This window comes from Musca domestica, unplaced genomic scaffold, assembly GCF_030504385.1.
Source record: "Musca domestica strain aabys unplaced genomic scaffold, Musca_domestica.polishedcontigs.V.1.1 2, whole genome shotgun sequence".
Classification (NCBI taxonomy): domain Eukaryota; kingdom Metazoa; phylum Arthropoda; class Insecta; order Diptera; family Muscidae; genus Musca; species Musca domestica.
In genome coordinates, this window is record NW_026712249.1 from 10,899,723 (window position 1) to 10,917,953 (window position 18,231).

Genomic DNA, 18,231 nt, shown 5'->3' on the forward strand with positions numbered 1-18,231 from the left:
AATTATTTTTAAACCATTCGAGAGACATTCGAAGCTTCTTAAAATTTTTTGGAACCAACAGTCGGGGATTTCTCAAAAAATATTTTCAGCATTATACACGCTAATATTGTGGGTTTTTAGCAATATTTTTTATTTAGAGATTTTTATGCTGTTAGAGCTATAATCACAGGTCTTTTATAAAATACTCTCTTCTGTAACTATGAATATGGAATATACAGAGTGAGATGAAAAAACCGCAAACAAATTCAGACGGCTGTCATTTCTAAGCCATTCTCCCGACAGCTGTTAAAATTATTCCAGTGACAGCTCATTATATTGTTTACAAGCGTACAAAAGCATGTTGGAGAGAATTTTCCAGAAAAAACCGTTATTCGTGATGGAATTCAAGCGTGATAGTGTGATTTCTTTATATTTGGCTGGCAAGTGGCTATCGTAAGAGCTCTCCATCATTTAAATGTAATTAAATCGTTTGTGTCCCGTACCATCGCTCGTTACCGTGATACTGGCAGCGTAGGAAGTGTCAAGGAAGTGGATGGAAGAAGTGGCTTCAAGGAAGTTGATGGAAGAAAACAGCAACATCAGCAGAAATGGTTTGAAAAGTAAAGGAGCGACTTGATCGAAACCCGCATCGCAGTGGCCGAAAAAAGCTCATGAGCTGAACAAATCACAATATTTCATTCGTTTGAAATTCCAAATAGTACAAGAACTTACACCGCAACGAAAAAGAAAGAAAATAGACTCAAAAGAGCTAAAGAGTTGCTTCGCTTGGCCGAAAGTGGTGAACTGCCGAATTTGGGTTACTCCGCTCCGATGAGAAAACATTCGTTGTCCAGCAGTTTGTAAACAAACAAAATGATCGTGTTTACTTGCCAAAGAGATCAGCTGAAAATTTGCACCTTCGGTTGACCACCAGAGCTCAAGCGTCGGTCATGGTGTGGACCGCCATAACAGCCAATGGTCGCTCTCCGCTCGTATTAATCGATCGTGGCATCAGAATAAATGCCGAAAAATATCGCGAAAATATTCTGGAGGGTGTATTAAAGCATTGGACACGCAAACATTTTGGCCGCAGACCTTGGACATTCCAACAGGACTTAGCAACATTGCACTTAGCACGTGCTACCCAAGAATGGTTACAAAATGAGGTTCCTCCAAAATCTCCGGATACCAATCCGTTGGACTATTGTGTCTGGAGTATTTTGGAAAGCAAGGTTGGCACTAAACCTCAAGCAAGCAATCACCTCAAGCAAACGCTTCGACGGGATTGAGCCAAAATACCACAGAGCAACATTAGGGCAGCGTGTGACGGTTTCATTGGCCGTTTGAAGGCCATAATTCGTGCCAAAGGTGACCAATTCGAACAAATCTAAACTTTTTTTAAAATTTGATGCTATTTCCGAAATTTTTGCTTTCATTCAATAAAACTAAGAAAAAAATGTAAAAATTATGGCGTTTAACTTTGTTGCAGTGTTTTTATCTCACCCTGTATATTTGTAGTTTGTAATAAATTTAATGGCATACTGCGCAAAAATTTGTTGAAGAACACTCTGAACTTTTGTCACTGATACAACATTGGGTATAAACAAGTAAAAAAGCGTCACGTACTATAGTTCCCATTACAAACCCTAAATACGTAATTTGGAACTACTACGGTGAATGATGACGCTAAAATCATCAACATACCGAATATAGAGAGGAACCGTTATATGGGGGCTAGACGAAGACGTGGACTTGCACAGACAATTTTCTGTCTCAGGCTGTAGAATACATTTCGAACTTCAAATGCTAAATATGAAACAATTCCGGTGAATAATGTCGCTAAAATCATAAAAATACCAAATATCGGGAGCTACCGTTATATGGTGGCTATATGAAAACGTGGACCTACATGGCCCATTAACGAGCTTAACCTGCCTACTGGCAAAATAGACATGTGTGCAAAATTTTAGCCTTATATCTCAATCCGTTCGAAAGATAGCGTGATTACAACAGACAGACAGACAGACGGACATGGCTAAATCGTCTTAGAATTTTACGCTGATCAGGAATATATATACTTTGTTGGGTCTGAGTTACAAACGGAATGACAAAATGAATATACCCTCCATAGTATGGTGGAGGGTATAAAAATGGGTATTGGAAATCCTTAACATAAGAGGAGCTTGAGCTCGATTTCCTAAAAAAAAAAAAATATATTAAAATGCTCCTGTTCCAATAATTTAGTTTTGTTTGCCACCAACGGTAGTGTTTGCCTGAGAGAATAAGTGGATCAGAAAATGTAAAAAGCATTCATATTTTGATTGCTTACAAATAAGTTCTATAGGGTACAGAGAATAAAATATTAAATTTTTAAAGTTAATATTTCAGTATATCTGAGGCAATAGAACTAAGTCATTGATTTATAACTGAAATATATGAGACGAATAAGTTGTATCATTTTTAGAAATTCAAGGGTCATGACTCCTACTCTTCCCTCATATTGAAATATTTAACCTCTAACCCTATGTTTTAACCCCATGTTTTCATTTGTGAACAAAAAAACCAAATTTTATTCTATGACTATTATCTTTAACACCCAAGCCACCCCTTGCCATTTACTCTCCGACAAATCCATGTTAATGTTCTGCATTGTGAAATGTCCAAACGTTCTGTCATGAATATATCTTTCGGCGAAATTTTTGCAGACAATTGTTGCCTGTCATAGGATTTCTTTTGGTTCTTTTGTTCCATTGTTTTTGTTGTTGTTGGCATTGTCGTTGTTTTTGAATCAAATCTCTCTCTTGTCATATTTAAGTTAATGCTGTAACTTTTTTTATTGGACAAAAACGAAAATAGATGTGATGGACTTTTGTGTGAATTTCAGTCATTTATTCACTCGTTACTCTTTTTTTTTTTGGTCGCTCGGTCTTTCATTCATTTATTGTTGTTGTCATTGTTTTAATGAATCCTTTTGTTTCGGGCTTTTGTTTATCGGGCTGTGCAAACCCTATTACTGTTAAACTGAGACAATGTAAGGGACTTGGGACTTTCTCTGCAAAATTGTGTAAGGTTCTACGAAGTTTTTGTATGAAAGAGTGTGTATGTATATCATTCGAATGAAATATTCTGTAATCTTCTACAATGTAGGTATCTTTGGAATAGACAATCATCATAATAATTAGATGAGAAAGCTATTGTACGTTCCTGGGAAGAAAAAAGTTTGGAGTAATAAAATTCTTGGAATATGTTCTGCTATTAATATGAGCTTAATCTTTGGTGTTAATAAGGATGACATTGCGAATTCGGTCCTATTTAAGACAATAAATAGTCCTTAATTTTACACATAGAAATATATATGATGAGGTACAACAATGGTTTCAAAACATTTGATTTATGCTTTCTGGGAAAAAGTTTACGGACGTATTTTTTACAAATCCTTAGAGAAATGAAAGCCTTTAAAAAAATAATATTTTGTGTATTTTTCTCACAAAAAAGGCATGAAAAAGTAAGAATGATTTAAGAAGGCTTCGTTATCAACAATCAAAGAGCCAAATTTAATCATAAATTTAAATAGCCAGACTAGATTGAAGGCTAACTTAAACTCAGGCTGACATTATTTTTCAATTCGATAATTATTTTGAAAATACAAAATCTAACAGGTAAAAAAAACATTAAGTTCGGCTGGGCCAAACTTTTAATACCCTCCACCTTAGGGTAAAGGAAACATTAGAATCCATTGTGTCCAACAAATACCAATTTTAAGACATATTCGTGGGAATATGTCGCAAAATCATCAAAATATTGAATATCGGGAGGTACCGCTATATGGGGCTATAAAAAAACGTGAACCTATACATAACATATTTCGGCATCGGATCTAGAACCCATTAACACCCAAAAATACCAATTTAAAGACAAATCCGCGAGAAAAGTGGAAAAAAAATCATCAAAATACGGAATATTTGGAGGTACCGTTATATGGGAGCTATGCCAAAACGTGGACCTATACATACAATGTTTAGCCACCGCAGTCAGAACCCCAACAAATACCAATTTTTAGACAAATCCGTGAAAAAATGTGGCAGAAATCATCAATATACCGAATATCGGAAGTTACCGTTATATGGATACCATACCAAAACGTGGACGGATATATCTCATTTGCAATACCAACCATCCTAGATACAATACAAATTATTCTGCTAAACTTTTACGTTCTGCTTCAAATAATGTGGGCTGTATCGTGATTTCAATAGACGGACAGACAGTCGAACATCGTTAAATTGACTTAGAATTTTATGCTGATTATGAATATATATCTACTTTTTGGGGCCTACGACGAATATTTAGGGATGTTACAAACAGCATGACAAAGTTATTATACCCTCCTTTCCAAGGTGGAGCCGGGTCGAACTTTGAATACCCTCCACCATTTGAAACGAATTGGGCAATTTTCACAAAAAAAAAAACTTTAAAAATTCTGTTTAAATCCTAAATAATACCGAATGTAACTGTTATATTAGGGACGACGAGGACCTGCATGGGCATCTTTTGTTATAAGCCATTACAATATTCGAATAAGAACTTGAAAAAAAAAAAACAAAAGCAGTAAGTTCGACCCTCCACCATTTGGAACGAATTTGGAAATTTTCAAAAAATAAAATCCTCAAAACATTCTGTCAAAATTTTAAAAATACCAAACATAGCCGTTATATTGGGGTCTATACTACGTGGGCCTACATATTGTTTGCCATATTCAAATTCGAAACTTGAAATACACGGTTAATAATGTAGCTAAAATCATCAAAATATCGTATATAGGGACGTACTGTTATATCGGAGCTGTGCGAAGACCTGGACCTGCATAGATAATTTTCTGTCACAGGCTGTAATATCCATTACGAACTTCAAATACCACATCTCAAACAATTTCGGTGGGTATTGTACCTAAAATCGTCAAAATACCGAATATAGGGAGGTACTGATATATGGGGCCTATACGAAGACCTGGACCTGCATAGACAATTTTCTGTCATAGGCTGTAGTATACATTACGAAATTTAAATACCAAATTTGAAACATTTCCGGTGAATAATGTCGCTTAGATCACCAAAATACCGAAAATATCGGAGGTGCCGTTATATGGAGGCTATACCAAAACGTGGACCTACATTGCCTTGTGTTGATGGAAATATTGAGTTGTACCATGTCTGGAATGGAATCGGATGTTGATTTCGCTTTTTATGAACTACATGGATATTCAAAATTTTGAGCGGTTGTGGGGCAGATACCAGAAGGAGTGGACCGATATATTCCGTATTTCTACCAGATCTTAGATTTATAAAATAGTAGGATAGGTTGAAATTTGAAGACAATCGGACTCTTACATCATATTTTTAAGAGTTATAATTATTCAAAATTGACACTTTGTGGGAGAGGCACTAGAACTGACGCAAATATTAGGATTCGTAAAATTAGTGCAGGATTTTTTTTTTTTTTTTTTTGCAAATTTCGACCATTTGTGTGGGAGGTACAAAAAGGAGTGGACCGATTCTGTCCATCATAACACCAGACCTTGAGTTAATATAAATATTGGGAAGTGTGAAATTTGAAGACAATCGGACTCTTTCATTACATTTTATGAGAGTTGTAATTATTCAAAATTTTGACCATTCGTGGAGGAGGTACTTGATGGAGTGTACCGATATTGTCCATTTTCACACGTGACCTAGCAGTAATACAAATATTAGGATATGCAAATTTGGAGCAAAATCGGATTATCCTTTCTCTTTCTGTGCAAAAAAAAATATTTTTTTTTTTGAAAATTTCGACCTTTTGTGGGGGAGGTACCAGAAGGAGTGGACCGATATTGCCCATCTCCGAACTCGATCTAAATTTGACAAAAATATTATGATGTACCCAGTTTGGACCAAATCGGATACTCCCTTCGGGAGTTATCGTGCGCACCAGCCAGACAGACAGACGGACGGACATCGGACATCGACTCCAAATGTTTTGAAACTGATTTGGTCCAAAGAGACCTAGGGTCTAAAACCGTTATTTCGACTAGGCACGTTTTGACCGTATCAAATTGTATATACCCTCTGTAGCCATATGGCTGGGTGTATAATTATTAAACTGAACAAGATTTGCAGTTGAAGATAGCCTTTGCAATATTTTGTTATGATGTCCTTTAGAAAATGCACGAAGTGAGTTCGATTCTCATTCACTTGTGAATGCTCGACGCTTGTAATGCTTGCATTTTAGCAAAGTCGTGAAAACAAAAAACTGAAAAGGCCAAGTGACCTTTCCCTTATCCGGGATGAAATCATGCTCTCTTTAATTGAAGTTATGCCAATGGGGAAATACTCCAGACTTGAGTTATGAGTTCTGGAATCTAAATTGAATATTTCGAGGTGTTACAAAGGGCATGTCAAATTTAATATAGCCTATACTATGGTGGAGGATATAATAACATTGTACATGTTCATTGATAAAGCCCCGAAAATTTCCACTTTCTGTAATCATGTAACCTACAACACTTAAAATTAATGCCTTCGAAATGAAACCACATGGAGAAGAATGTTAATCCACCAACCACCTATTCTTGCCACGAAAGTGAGAGGCAAAAGTTTTGCCACCGCCTGTCAACATGTGAAACGAGTTATTTTGTATTTCATTTAATTTTTTATTAAAAAAGTGGATAAATTTCTACAATTAAAAAAGTTTTACTAAACAACCTTGGTTGCTATCACCGACACATCTGGAGAGATTGTTATAGTTACATGAAATGTAATAAAAATCCACAAGAGGGAGCCTACTTGTGCCAGTAGTGCTTATACTAAAGAACTCACGCGTGTACATTGTGCCAGCCAGCACAAGTAAGCAACACTTTATGAGAGAAGAGCAAAAAAAAAAAGTACCGAAGCTCCAAAAGAGATTGTCATCTACGAACATTAATTATCAACACCACACACACACAATGTCAACATCATGTACACAGACTCGACACATACACACACGCTGATACACACTTTTATAGACTGTCATCAACAGCGGCATTTTTGGAATGCCTTTCCTCTACCAACACTCCCAACTGTAGCATTTCCTTCCTATGGCCAACACGAACGCATGGTAACCTCCACAGAAGCACACACATACACACAGATTTTACCCATCTCTTGCATACATCAAGGATGTCGTAGACACGTGGATGTTGCTCATGGTCCCTATGTTTTTCCTATTTCCCCTTGAGCTACAGCTACAGAGGAGAAGTTGAAGGAAAACAGAAAATACGCGACAGGCATAAATTATTCAAATACCGAAATTGTAAATTATGAAACCTCACACTTAAGGCTTTACAAGAAGTGGCAAAGAATATATGTTCGGGCAGCAGCAGCAGTAATAACAGCAACAAAGGATGCATTCAGCATTTTAGTTTGGCATGATTGCAATTCATTCAAAACAAATACTTTTGGATTTTATTAAGAAATGAAATTTAATTTATGTCTGGGGGCTTAACTCCATATTTCTTTCTATTACAGAGATCAATGTTTTTCAAAACAAAACTGAACACTTCGCAATATTAGCTGATAGCTACCAACACCATGATATCATCCCGGCGAGGGAAGGGTCCCATGGCATTTGTCAGATTTTTGATATGACGACTTTAGTGAATATCAAGCTCTGGAAGTGTCGAGCATTAACAAGTGAATGAGAATTATACTCACTTCTCGCCTTTGAAAAAATCATCATAACAATACAGGGTGAGATAAAAAAGCTGTAACAAAGTGAAATGCCAAAATTTTTACATTTTTTTTTCTAATTTTATTGAATGTAAGCAAAAAATGTCGGAAATAGCATCAAATTTTAGAATAAGTTTGGATTTGCTCGAATTGGAAACCTTTGGCACGAATTATGGCCTTCAAACGGCCAATGAAACACGCTGCCCGATTTTTGCTCTGCGGAATTTTGGCCCATTCCCAGTGAAGCGCTTCCTTGTGGCAATCGACACTTTGGTTTTTTTTAGTGCCAACCTTGCTTTCCAAAAGACTCCAGACGCAATAGTCCAACGGATTGGTAATCAGAGATTATGGTGGTGTACGCTGGAAACGAAGCGAGGAACCTCATTTTGTAGCCATTCTTGGGCGGCGCGTGCTGAGTGCGATGGTGCTGAGGCCTGTTGGAATGTCCAAGGTCTGCGGCCAAAATGTTTACGTGCCCAAGGCTCTAATACACCCTCCAGAATATTTTCGCGATAGTATTCGACATTTATTCTAATGCCACCTGTGTGTGAGTGCGGTAAGAACTGGTAAAAGCTGTTACAAGCGTGCAAAGGGATTTTGGTGAGAATTTTCCAGAACAAAAGTTATTCGTGATGGAATTCAAGCGTGATAGTGTGATTTCTTTATATTTGGCTGGAAGACCGCAAGTGGCTATCGTAAGAGCATTCCAGCATTTAAATATGAATAAATATTTTGTGTCTCGTACTTCAAGGAATGGACGGAAGAAAACAGCAACATCAGTAGATATGGTTCGAAAAGTAAAGAAGCGACTTGATCGAAGCCCGCGCCGCAGTGGCCGAAAAATGGCCAGTGAGCTGAACATATCGCAATATTCCATTCGACAAATATTGAAAAATGAGCCCGGGCCATTAAAATTCCAGCAAGTTAAAAAGTAGGGCCGAACATTGAATACCTATTTGGAACAAACTTAGAAATTTTCAAAAAAATAAAATCCGTTAAAAATGTTGCTAAAATCTATCGAAATATTCGTTATATTGGAGTCTATACGACGTGGACCTACATAGGCATTGTTTGTTATAAGCAAGTTTTTCGCCGGGAATGGACCAAAATACCGCAGAGCATCATTTGAGCAGCGTGTGTCGGTTTCATTGGCAGTTTGAAGGTCATAATTCTTGCCAAAGGCGATCAATTCGAACAAATCTAAACTTATTCTAAAATTTGATGCTATTTTCGACATTTTTTTGCTTTAATTCAATCAAATTCCAAAATACCTCAACAACATTCGAGCAGTGTGTGACGGTTTCATGTGGCTTTGAAGGTCATAATTCATGCCAGGAATGACCAATTCGAGCAAATCTAAACTTATTCTAAAATTTGATGCTATTTCCCACATTTTTGCTTTCATTCAATAAAATTTAAAAAAAAAAAATCTAAAACTTATGGTGTTTGACTTTGTTGCAGTCTTTTTATCTCACCCTATGTATAGGTATATTTGTACATATTTAAGGACATAATTAGATTATAATGCATTGCTGGGAGAAATAATTCCCTAATACAGTTTTCCTTATTAAACGGTTCTATGCTACACATTTACTGCACATTGGAAACACATACTCCCAATTCACAGCAAATTCTTTTAAAAAAATATGATTTAAACAGCCGAAACACATTAATACAGTTATGCGGGACTATATTCAAATGTGATTCTATGCAGCGCAATAACAAAAATTCCACAGGCCTAAAATGCCTCTCAGCTAACTTTTATCAATTTAATGCTAATCTAGAATGTTTTAAATACTTATTTCGAATAACGGAATAACAAACTTAATATACCCTCCATTGTGAAGGGTATAAAAACAATCGACAACTGAATATTTGTAAAAATATCAAAAATAAGCCGCATATCCGGTCTACTGGATTTTGATGACTTTTCCACCGAAAGTGGATGTTTTTTGTGATATCAAAATCTAAAAACGAGGATCCCCTTAAAAGGAAGGACCCCTTAGGAGGTCCTTGCTACATTTGTAAAGAGTGGAAACAATCCTGCTCAGAAATTTGTATTTGTAAAAATTCTGGTTTATTTTCAAAGTAAAAGTAAATCCAAATTTTAGGTATTTTTAAACCAAGCTTCTCAGGCATGTTATTTGTGAAATACATCACTTCTTAACAACGTCTTTTACCGTCTATCTTGCGCGGCAGCTATAATTGCGGCAGCTATATTGATGGAGAATATACAAATTTCGGGAAAAGACAATTTTCAGTTATTTCCCTTAAGTAATATCCTAGAAATCGCCTCCAAAAATGCCAAATACCATTTTCGTTAAAAAAAAATGTGACATAATTTACAGTTTACTTACAATCAAGGCCAGTTTTCAGGAGAAATCTGCAAAAAAGAAGAAAATTTAAATGTCAGGTTTATAGGTCTTTGGAAACATTTTGTTATTTACTAATTGTTCAAATATTATGAAAATACAAGTTTTAGTATATGTTATTTTGGTTCGACTATATAAATTTCCAAATATGCATAGTTATAATTTTTTTGTCTTTTTTTACTTATTTTTTATATATTTACGTTTTTTATCTAAATTTAAATATAATTTTAATTTTTCACATTGAGCGAATTTAATTTTTTATTTAAATTCAATTATCAAAAATATAAATCATGTCATAATTAAATATTTCAATGATATGTAACAAAATTTGTTGTTCTGTTTTGTCTGGCTTAATTTCCCAATGGAAGATACGAATATTCATCAACACTTTTTTTTTTTTTTTTTTGCTAAACATAAAATGTTGTTAAGATAACAAAATTATTGCTAGTCCCTACTCAAAAAGAGCAGAGAAAAAAACATGACAGGATAGGTGGCAGGTGTTTCAGATGCTATTTTACAGCGTCAAGTATTTCTTTCCACATAGACTACATCTCCTCCCCTTCATGTATCCTGTATTATCCTAATAATAATTTGTTTACCTTCAAGTTGGGTATAATCTTCGGAGAGAATGACTCGGCTTGGAGATGATGCCAAAAAATTGTTTTTGTCTACTTTCGTAGATGTTGTGCAAATTTTTAAATAAATTATAACAAGTAAGGTAATCATAAATCAAATTTTTTGCTCTTCTGCATCCTTTTTTGTCTAAAGGCGTTTGTGCTTCTCTTGAGGTAATATTTTTTTTTATATAATATAACAACAATAGATTTAATTATTGTTAGATGTAGGTGGAATATTTGATAGGTGGTGTTGTAGTTAGGGCAGATATTTCAACAAGAATATGGGTTCATGCGATTTTTTCCAGAAATCAAATTTTAAACCAAAATTTTCATAACCTCAGGCATATGGCAGAGTATATATCATTCGATACGGCAAAAACATGCTTCATCGAAATAACGGTTTTATACCCTAGGTCTTTGTGGACCAAATCCGTTTCAGGATTAGATAGGCAATATCGGTCCACTCCTTCTGGTACATAACCCACAAAGTTCGAAATTTAAAAAAAAAAAAAAAAAAAAAAAAAAATATATATATATATATATATATATATATATATATATATATATATATATATATATATATATATATATATATATATATTACAGCACAGTAAGAGAGAGGGTAATCTGATTTTGCTCCAACTTTGAAAATCCTAATATTTGCGTCAGTGCTAGGTCAGGAGCGAAAATGGACAATATCGGTCCACTCCGTCAAGAATCTCCCCCATAATGGGTCAACAATTTAAAAAATTATAAGGGTTATAAAAAGTGTTGTAAGAGTCCGATTGTCTTCAAATTTCACACATCTCAATATTTTTATAAACCCAAAGTCTGGTGTTAAGGTCGATTGGATGGAGACCTCCACCACAAAAGGTCGAAATTTTCAAAAAAAAAAAAAAAAAAAAAAAAAAAAAAAAAAATATATATATATATATATATATATATATATGTATATATATATATATATATATATATATATATATATATATATATATATATACATATATATAAAGAAATGATAATTCCATTTTGCTTCAACTTCAGAAAATGGACAATATCGGTCCACTCCGTCATTAAAGGCTTAAACTTTTGAATAATTATAACTCTTATAAAATTGATGTAATAATCCGAAAATTTCACCATCCCAATATTTTTATAAACCCAAAATCTGGTGTTAAGTTGGAATATATCGGTTCACTCCTTCTGGTACCTCCCCCAACAAAATGTCGAAATTTTGAAAAAAAAAAAAATATTTTCTGCACAAAAAGAGAAACTTTCTCAACTTTGCAAATCCTAATATTTGCGTCAGGTGCGAAAATGGACAATATCGGTCATCTTAATATTTCTATCAACACAAGATCTGTTATAAAGATGGTAGAGATTGGGCCATTCCTTCTGGCACCGACCCCACAAAGGGTCTACGTTTTAAATAATCAAAACCATCATAAATTCCAAAATAAGCATATGGTTCTCTTCAAATTGCACACATCACAATATTTTTATTACCCCATTGTCAGGTGTGAAAATGGAAATATAGGTCCACTCCATATGGTACCTTCACCCACAAAGGGTTACAATTTTCAATACCTGCAGCTGTTAAAATTATTCAAGTGATAGCTTATTGTATTGTTTATAAGCGTACAGAAGTATTTTGGTGAGAATTTTCCAGAAAAAAGTAATTCGTGATGGAATTCAAGCGAGATAGTGCGATTTATTTATATTTGGCTGGAAAACCACAAGTGGCTACCGTTAGAGCACTCCAGCATGTAAATGTGAATAAATATTTGGTGTCTCGTACTATCGCTCGTTACACTGATACTGGTAGCGTAGCCCGGCGTCAAGGAAGTGGATGGAAGAAAACAGCAACATCAGCAGAAATGGTTCGAAAAGTAAAGAAGCGACTTGATCGAAACCCGCGACGCAGTGGCCGAAAAATGTCTCGTGAGCTGAACATATCGCAATATTCCTTTCGGCAAATATTGAAAAATTAGCTCGGAGTAAAGCCAAAAATGCAAGAACTTACACCGCAACAGAAAAAATAGACTCAAAAGAGCTAAATAGTTGCTTCGCATGGCCGAAAGTAGTGAAGTGCCGAATTTTGTTTTCTCTCTCTCCGATGAGAAAACATTCATTGTCCAGCAGTTAGTAAACAAACAAAATTATCGTGTTGACATGTCAAAGAGGTCAGCTGAAAATGTGCACCTTCGGTTGGCCACCATAACTCAAGCGCCGGTCATGGTGATGGTGTGGGTCGTCATAACAGCCGATTGTCGCTCTCCGCTCGTATTAGTCGACCGTAGCATCAGAATAAATGCCGAATATTATCGCGAAAATATTCTGGAGCGTGTATTAAAACCTTGGGCACGCAAACAAACAGGACTCATCACCATGCGCCACCCAAGAATGGTTAAAAAATGAGGTTCCTGGCTCCGGATACCAATCCGTTGAACTATTGTGTCTGGAATATTTTGGAAAGCAATGTTGGCACTAAAAAATACCAAAGTGTCGATCACCTCAAGCAAATCTTCGCCGGGAATGGGCCAAAATACCGCAGAGCAACATTCGAGCAGCGTGTGACGATTGCATTGGCTTTTGACTTTGCTGCAGTTTTTTATATCTCACCCTGTAAATGTTAGATTTTTTTTTTAATTTTGTCCATACCATTATTTTTATCTGTATAAAAATGGAATACTTTGGACGACTATTTCTGGTACCTCATATCTCATATAAAGTGCAGAAAGTAACCAATTAAGCCCTACCTGGCAAGTCGTAATATTTTTATCATATTTATTTATATTCGAAATGGAAAATATTGGTCCATTAGAAGCTACTCCATAGAGGGTCAAGAATTTAAATATTCATAACAGAAGTCAAAATATAGTTAAATAATCGAACATTAGCTGAGGGTATGCAGCTTTCGGCAATACCGACTAATTCCATTTAACTAGTTTTAACTAAATTTTATTTAGTCATAAATTTGTTTTTTTTGGGATGTTTAAAAACCCAGCGGATTTTGTCTAAACACATACAAATCTATTTTTCAAATTCGGCATAATATTTCATTTGGTTTATCTAATTTGTAAATTTTACAAATATTTTTTTTTATTCTCCACAAATCCCTAGACATTGGCTTCTTTCAAAATAAATTATAGTATTCGAGAAAAATGCCATGCATCATTAAATTTATAATTTATATCAGGAAAGTGGATCACCATCAACATTTTAAGGTACACAAATAGATGTAGCTAAATTTTACATACCACTAAGCATGCGACAAAAAAATATTGAAATTTTCCCTTGAACAGTCATGCATGCAGGACCAACAAGCAACCAAAATAGGACGACAACAACGAAAATCTCCATACTTGAATTAATAGGAACAACGAACAAAAAAAAACCTTAAGATGTCTTCACGTAATCAGAAATTCCTCATGAACATAGAAACACATTCAAAGACATCATACATTCAAACACACACAAGAACTCATAGCAAATCGAGTAAACGACATTCAAGTGGAAAAATGCTTTTCAAATTTTTTTTTTCTCTCTCTCTCTCTCCCTTTTTTTCCATCTCTTGTTATGCCTCACTGGCAAAGTACATAACAAAGCTTCGTCTATTCTTTCCATTACTTGCATGAATTTTTAGTACTACCTTTTTAAGTTAATAGCTCCGTAGCATCGTTCGAAAAAGAATGATAGGTATGTTTGGGACAGAGGAACTACAGATATGTATAGATATGTGAAAATCGTCAAACATTGAAATGAATTATTATGAGTATTAAAGAAAAGGCCTTGTTGTTGTACACAATAATGTTTTAAAATTTCGAATTTTGGAAGCAGATTTTAAATTTTCATTTTTTCATTTTCTGAGGTACTGCATATATCGCTGACATAATAACATGCTGAGGAATAGCGTTTAATTTCTAAAATAAACCTAGGAGACGTGCATCGAGAAGAAGTGATACCCTATCTAAGAACCACAAAATTCCATCCTACATTAAGAATCCATCTTGGAAATAAATATATCTACCAGAAATTTTAAGATTCTAGCTTTAGGCGCTTCGTCTGGGCGTTGATGAATCCTTAAGTTACTAAGTCAGACTGACTAAAACGATGTAAGTTAGAATCCTGAAATTTTGTGTGAAGGTCACTCTTGGCTGGATTTTTGGAAATTAGTACTTGAATGGTACGAAAAATACTAAAAGGTATTTGAAAAATCAGTAGAGCTGGAACTTTTAAATTTGCAATAAAGGTGACTGATGGAGGGATTTCGAAAATTCCCACTATAAGTGTACGAAAAGTACTAAAATGTACTATATTTGGTACCATTTCGTATCATGTAAAGGGATAGAGCTAAAAACTGAAAATTTGGAAGTTTGAGGAATAGGGTCGATGTAAGGAGGTAGTTTTGGAAGTGTGCTCATGTATACGAAAAGTCTTAAATGGTACTAAATTTGATACAATTGAAATTTGGAGGAACGGATGGAGCTGTAATCCTGAAATGTGAAACATTAATGGCGGAGTGTAGGATTGGGATATTGAGGTAATTGTCGAACTTTGTGCTTATGTACAGAAAAAGTACTTAATGGTACTGAATTTGGTACAATTTAAATTTGGGTGCACCGATAGAGCTGGAATTCTGAAATTTGAAGATAAGGTTACTATTGCACTACACAAGTTTTGGAAATTCGTACTTATGTGTACGTAAGGGAATGCATTAGAATTCTGACATTTATAACGAGGAAAGTAATTGACTGACTTAACGCTTCATCAACACCCAGTCGAAACACCTGAAGCTAAAATCTTGACATTTTGGGTGACGGTCACTCTTGGTCCGAAGGTGTCAGATAAGTCTGGTACTAGAACGGTACTACATATGGTACCCCTTTGTATTTGGCAAACCAGTAGAGCTTATGTATATTTAATGGTACTGAATTTGGTACAATTTAAATTTTGGGAGAATCGATCGAGTCGGAATCCTGAAATTTGAAAATAATATTACTATTATTTGAAAATAATTCGTACTTATGTGTACAAAAAAGCACTAAATTTGGTACAACTTAAATTTTGGGAGAACCGATAGAGTTGGAGTCCTGACTCTTGTGAATAGGATTTTTATGGACTGTATGATGTGGGTAGTCATGAAAATTTGTACTTATGTGTACTAAATGGTTCTAAGTTTGGTAGAATTTGAATGAACCAATAGAGCTGGTTCATTCCTTCAAAATTGGAAAGAAGATTACTGTCGGAGAGTAGGACAGTGTTATGGATGAATTAATGAACATTTGTACTTATGGTACAAAACTCATAAAAACTTAACGAAATGAGCTAGAACTCTGGAATTTGAAACGATAGACACTGATGGAATGTAGAATGCAGGATAGCTGTACCAATAGATAACTTTACGAACTTTAAGCTTATGAAAAGTTCTAAAATGGAACAGTTTGGTTCAGGGTAAACGTACGAAGCTGAAATGTTGTATTTGAGTCCCAGTTGGTAGTAGATTAATGTTGGTTTTGGAAATGTGTACTACAATTGTACGAATAGTACTAAAGTTGATATTGGGTGAAAAAATAGGATACAATGCGGAGATTTGATTTAGATTTCTGAACAATTCTAAATAGTACTAAATGTGGTATTGGTTAAAGGGATAGTGCTGGAATCCTGAAATATGATACTGAGATTTCTGTTGGTATCTGTAATTGAGATATGGAAGTGATTTTGGAAATGTGTTCTAAGTTTGCGAACTGTACTAAATTTGGAAAAGTTTGATTTAGGGACAACGAATGAAGCTGGAATTTTGAATTTTTGAAATGTGTATTACAAGTGCACGAAAAGTACTGAATGGTAATGGATGAACGCTATTTGGTAATGGATGAACCGATAGTGCTTGAAATCAGAAATATGATATAAGGGTCGCTGTTTATGTGTAGCCTGGACATATGGAGGTGGTCTAGAATACGTGTATTACAATTTTACGAAAAGTACTGTATTAGGTATGGGATGAAGAGATAGAGGTACAATTCCGAAATTTGATATTTATATTACTGATGGAATTTGTATTTGAGATTTGGCGGTGGTTAGGAAATATCTCTGAAATTTTGTACGAAAAGTACTAAATTTGGTATTGGATATGGGGATAGGGCTGAAATCCTCATATTTGATATAGAGGTCTCTGATGGTATTTGGAATAGACATTCGGGGGAGGTTATGAAAATGTGCACTATAATTGTTCTGAAAGTCCTAAATAGTACTAAATTTGGTATTGGGTGAAGGAGTAGAGCTGAAAAATCGAAATTTAATATTAGTCTTACTCTTGGTGTCTGTAGCTAAGATATGAAAGTTGTTTTTGAAATTTTGTACTATAATTGTTCGAAAAGTACTGAATAGTACCAAATTTCGAATTGGGTGAGTGAAATCTTGAAATTTCATAAAGATGTCATTGAGGTTTCTGTGGTTCTGAAGGTGATTTTGGAAATTTGATCTATAATTGTTCGAAAAATGCTATGTGACAAAAATTTGTATTAGGTGAGTGGTAGAAATAAAATTCTGAAATTTAATATTTAGTTCTCTGATGCTGGCTGGTGTTGAGATTTTGTCGTGGTCTTGCATATGCGTACTATAATTGTTGGAAAAGTACTAAAGAGAAAGATTAATTTAGTCACTTTTTGTGTCTAAGTTGGAGAGATGTACATTGTTTTCGATATGCGTACTGAATGTTACTTAACTTGGTATTAGGTGAAGAGATAGAGCTGAAGTTCTGAAATTTGATATAGGGGTCACTATTAATTTCGAGGGTTTACATATGGAAACGTAGGAATTATTTTTGCCCAGAAAAGTTGGATGAGGGTCCATTGTGCAATGATTTTACTAATATCCTCCTCAAAAAATTCTAAATGAATAATTTAGATACCTTTTTGGTGTAAAGGGTAAACATTTTTCTATTATTCTTTTCGAAATTTGAAAATCTGAAAATTTAGTACGTTGTATGAAGTTTTGATTAAAAAAAATGTCAAATTGAAAAAAATAAGCATTTTTAATACTAAAGAGACCTAACACGAACTGTTGGAACTATTATAAAATTTTAGGGTGGACTTTTCGCTGACGAAGTAGCGGTCACTTGCTAGTATATTAAGGGATAAATCCCAAAACACCCTTGCTTAAATTGTGTTGAGATCTGTTCGGACTAAGATATTGCTCCCTTGTATATGTCTCAGTAATTGGAAGTGCATAACCTTGAATTTTTATCATATACAGGGTTGCCCATATTCGACGGACCCATCTGGCAACGCCATAACTTTTAACAGAGATGTCACATCGCTTAATGACGTGAAGCGTCAGTCCAAGCAGATTTTTACCATGAACCAATACACGCCACGCGAGCGCTCTGAAATAGTTGAAATTTACATTCAACAAAAGAAGTCAATTGTGAAAAAAAAGAGTCATCGAAATGGCCGAAAAAAACATGGGTCCGTCAAATATGGGCAACCCTGTAAACACGTTCCGTCTAAAATAAAG

The 18,231-nt window shown here is 34.8% G+C and overlaps 1 protein-coding gene across 1 annotated transcript in view; it reads right to left on the reverse strand.

Moving 5' to 3' along the window:
* Positions 1-18,231, reverse strand: part of LOC101891589 (uncharacterized) — a 217,936-nt gene that overhangs the window by 57,593 nt on the left and 142,112 nt on the right. The window contains exon 4 of the mRNA XM_020037100.2: positions 10,082-10,107. The gene's annotated coding sequence lies outside the window, so the exon portion shown is untranslated. The remainder of the gene's footprint in view (positions 1-10,081; positions 10,108-18,231) is intronic.